Below are 4,868 nucleotides of genomic sequence, written 5' to 3' on the forward strand. Positions count from 1 at the left end.
ACACATACACAGAGATACTTCCACACGCAGATATGCACCTAACACACACATACAGACATGATGCTGTCACAAACAACAAGCACATCCTTTCCTTTCTCTTTGTTTTAATCAGAGATGGCCTTTGTAATCAGGAAAATGGTTAAAATACTCAGTCCAAAGAACCAACTGAGACAAGAGAACTGGGAATGTACTGTTCTCTGTGACCTTTTTTGTTATTTAGAGATTCTTTGTTCTTCACTCCCTTTTCTTTGTCATGTCTGCTGTGATGCTAAACAATATTACAGTGTTAACAGTCAATATCGCCCTTTGCGGGTAGCTGGCTTTCCCGCATCTTCCTGGATTTTAGTGACTGGATGAACAATTGCTGTCACAGGCCTGAACTGACTGGTGAGTAAGGCAGCCTTACGTGTCTGTAGAAACTGTAAAAAGCAACCAGGTCAGGAATCATAGATTTCTCTGTCATCTGACATCATAGTTCCTGATTGAGTTTTCTTTACGGGCTGCCCTGTGGAGACCGTGCACTACATCTTTGGGTGAGAAAAGAGGAGTATTAGCCAAGACCTTGACCTCCTTCCAAGGTTACTTCCAGTTTTATATTCACCGATGTGCACAGTAGTCCTTTTGTAAAAAGTGCCCTCTGGGTAAATATCATATCTTCCCTCTTATTTAACAAAGAGGCATTTGGATTTCAGTTGTCCTTTTGGAAAACCCGTAAATAAGAAAGATGAACAAAGGAAGAAGTAATTTTACTTAAATAGGAAAACAACTCCATCAAGGTTTAAGTAGCTGATAGGAAAGGAGGTCCATGCTTTAGAGACACATCTAGGGGTCAAGGATAGTACAGGTGTTTGGGCACATCAGTCTGGGGTAAATTGTCAGGGACAGAATAGATGTAAACGCATTGAGCTGTGAGGATTTAAACAGAAATACAAAGCAGTAAGCATAGTGCCTGCTGTACTACGTAAACCTTACGTACCCCTAGCAGTCCTCGTTACAGCACGGCAGGGTTCTGGTTCCTAGAATGGTCATCCTTCCTAAGTTTTCCTTGGGCTCTAGCTTTCTGGTAGCTTTATCCTTGTTACGCTTGTTTCTGATCTTTTACTCTCTTAGAGATACCTTGTCATCTCAGACTGATCCAGCATCCTGCTTCCTTTCGCAATTCGGTTCCCCATAGCTCTACTTTCTTCCCTCTCCGGCGTAGGAAAGTATAGAGCTAAAGGAAAAGAAAGTATAGGAATATCTAGGAACCCTCAAGACTCATCTTAACAAAACTCCACCAGGAGGTGATGTCTATGCTTGGCTGTCTTCTCTGTGCTATTTATATTTCCCAGGAAACTAGGGCTGCCTGATGGCAGGGTCAACTGACTCTACTGTAAGTCGACTGTGCAGAATTTCCTTTTCAGGAGATCAGTTTAGGAAAGCCAATGCCTTATCCTCATTCCAGAGTGATATCCAAGGTGTTACCATTCAAATCCTGGAGACTTCGTAATATCATTGATCTGAAAACTCCTTGCAAAGTGGGGATATGTATACAGACCTGGATCTTTATTTGGCAAATTGGAAGTATTTGTTATTCCTCAAAGATTTTACCTCCCCTGAAGATCTCATTTTTATTTCAGGTTGATTGATAATATTTAGTGGAAGTCATTGGAGACAGCTTTATGTACATTTTAATGAGGGCTGATGGTCTGTCTAGAGATTGAAGACTGGTTTGGATTTGTGGTTGTTAAGGTGCAGGGTTTTCTATGTAAACATTGAGAAATAAACTTCAAAGGCTAGTCACATGAAAATAGTTTCTCTTAGAGATGATTTTTGACTTATATTTCTATAAAATCTCAGTTCCTCAGTTAATTTTAGTTAACCAGAATGGCCCAAGTGGTCACATTTTTACTCCCAAGTAGCCCAATCTCTAGAGTGGCAGATTGTGTGATCTCAGTCTCATTGTTGACCCTTAGTCCTTAAACTGAAAACCCCATGGGGGCAAGAACAACTTCTGGTCTATTCATCATTACATCTCCCATACCTTGTACTATGTCTTCATGTGGTAGGTGATTAATAAATGTATGCTACCCAAATAAATGCTGATAGAATAAATATATCCTATTTTACATATCCTCTTGAAGTATTAATTTTAACAAGTTTATTTATTTATTTCATTTTTTTAAAAGATTTTATTTATTTATTTGACAGAGAGAGACACAGCGAGAGAGGGAACACAAGCAGGGGGAGTGGGAGAGGGAGAAGCAGGCTTCCCGCCGAGCAGGGAGCCTGATGTGGGACTCGATCCCAGGACCCTGGGACCATGACCTGAGCCAAAGGCAGATGCCCAACGACTGAGCCACCCAGGCACCCAACAAGTTTATTTAAATACAAGTTTTTCCCCCACTTATTCTTAAAATTTAATGCTATTGGTCCTGTTTTCTCTCCTTAGTACTTTTGTGTTTCAGTAAGAAATGTTTTGGTTAGGATGAGTACGGTGGAAAGAGCATTAAACATGGACCCAGGAGAGCTGAGCTCCTGCCCTCTTCTTCTACCTTATATTAGGTAAAGTGGTTTCATCTCTAGGCCTCATACTGAAAGCTAACAATGGTAGAGAGTTCAGAAAACTTATCAAATTCCTTCTGGCCAATAGGTAGAATATATTTACCTCATTGTCTTCTTCACGTGACTCCTATAGCTGTCTCTGTCCTGTGCACAATGGCAACTCTTGAGGAAAAACTGATTGCACCAGGGGCACCTGGGTGGCTCAGTTGGTTGAACTTCCAACTCTTGGTTTCCACCCAGGTCATGATCTCGGAGTGGTGAGACCAAGCCCCATGTCGGGCTCTGTGCTCAGTGTGGAGTCTGCTTGGGATTCTCTCTCTCCCTCTGCCCCTCCCCTGCTCTTCTGCTCTCTCACCTTCTTTCTCTTTATAGAAAAACAACAACAACAACAAAACTGATTGCACCAGTTGCAGAAGAGGCAACCATCCCAACAACAAGATCACTGTAGTGGGTGTTGCACAACTTGGTATGGCGTGTGCCATCAACATTCTGGGAAAGTCTCTGGCAGATGAATTTGTTTGGAGGGATGTTTTGGAAGATAAGCTCAGAGGAGAAATGATGGATCTGCAACATGGGAGGTTATTTCTTCAGATACCTAAAGTTGTGGCAAACAAGGATTATTCTGTAACTGCCAGTTCTAAGATTATAGTGGTAACTGGAGGCGGCCAGCAGGAGGGAGACAGCCCTTTCAATCTGGTGCAGAGGAATGTTAGTGTCTTCAAATTCATTGTTCCTCAGATGGTCAAGTATAGTCCTGATTGTATCATAATTGTGGTTTCCAACCCAGTGGATATTCTCACATATGTTACCTGGAAACTCAGTGGACTACCCAAGCACCATGTGATTGGAAGTGGGTGTAATCAGGATGGGGCTAGATTTTGCTATTTTATGGCTGAAAAACTTGGCCTTCATCCCTGCGGCTGCCATGGATGGATTTTGGGAGAACTCAAATGTGGCTGTGTGGAGTGGAGTGAATGTGGCAGCTGTTTGTCTCCAGGAACTGAATCCAGAAATGGGAACAGACAATGACAGTGAAAACTGGAAGGGAGTGCGTAAGATGGTGGTCAAAAGTGCCTACAAAGTCTTCAAGCTAGAAGGATATACCAGCTGAGCTATTGGACCAAATGTGGTTGATCTCATTGAATACATGTTGAAAATCTGTCCAGTATTCCTCCAGTGTGAACAATGGTGAAGGGAATGTATGGCATGGAGAATGAAGTCTTCCCGAGCCTTCTGTGTATCCTGAATGCATGGGGATTAACCAGTGATCAACCAGAAGCTGGATGATGATGAGGTGGCTCAGCTCAAGAAAAGTCCACATACCCTGTAGAACATCCAGAAAGACCTAAGACCCGTGACTTCTGGCTTCTAGGCTGTAGAAACATAAAAACTATATATTTTTTATAAATATAAAGATAACAAATATAAAAAATAGAAATATAACCGTGAGCCTTTAGTTTTCACCCACATTCATGGATCATCATTTGTTTTTCTCTTCCTAAATATGCAAATGTGGGCTCACGGACTTGATGCCCGTGTTTGGCTTAATGCTTGCAATATGAGCCTTTGAACAAATAAAATTAACTATCATAGTGTACTTCTTTAAAAAAAAAGAATATTTACCTCAGTTTTCCTCTCTGCTTAAGTTTCTGGAATATCTAAATTTTAAAACTGTGAAGAAAAAAGTGTCTGAATTTCTTAACTCATCAGGTCTGTAATCACAACTTCAGTTATATTTTGGATGTTCTGGTAGAGAGAGAAAAATATCAAAGGGAAGTATTAATTTTCATTTATTTACCCTCTGCTCATTATACACCATGTGATCTGGAGTACGTCATTTCCTTATTCTGGGCTTTAGTTTCTTCGTCTGCAAATTAAAAGACTCAACTAAATCAGTTCTCAACTCTATTTTCCAGCTGTGCTGTTCTGTTTCTTGTTGCTTTCAAAGCTACTGTGACTCGCCACTGGTATTCTTCTTTTCATCCAATTATTCATTTATTCAGCAAGTCTGAATGAATGCCAGTTATGTACAAGGATTATGCTAGGTTCTAGGAAAGTAGTTACGAACAAATGACGTGCATTCCACCCATAAGGGTTATCATTTCCTTATTTTCCCTTTTGTGAATTTACCCTGAGAACATCTAAAATCCATTAAGAGAAGAAGAACAAAAGACACATCTTCATGTATAAGAGAAATATTATGAATGAGAGGGCACAATCCAGCAGATGGGAAGTAGTGGTCGGCATAGAGCTCAATTTTTATCAGGTTTTTAAATTGCTTTTTTTCCCCTTTCATTTTAGAGATTTTTGTTTTGTTTTGTTAC

The 4,868-nt window shown here is 40.6% G+C and overlaps 1 pseudogene; it reads left to right on the forward strand.

The window, feature by feature from the left end:
- The first annotated feature begins 2,697 nt into the window (after positions 1–2,697).
- On the forward strand, positions 2,698–3,949 carry LOC102738745 (L-lactate dehydrogenase B chain-like; annotated as a pseudogene).
- Positions 3,950–4,868: the final 919 nt, after the last annotated feature.

Source organism: Leptonychotes weddellii, chromosome 10 (assembly GCF_054177405.1).
Source record: "Leptonychotes weddellii isolate Sample4059 chromosome 10, ASM5417740v2, whole genome shotgun sequence".
NCBI lineage: Eukaryota > Metazoa > Chordata > Mammalia > Carnivora > Phocidae > Leptonychotes > Leptonychotes weddellii.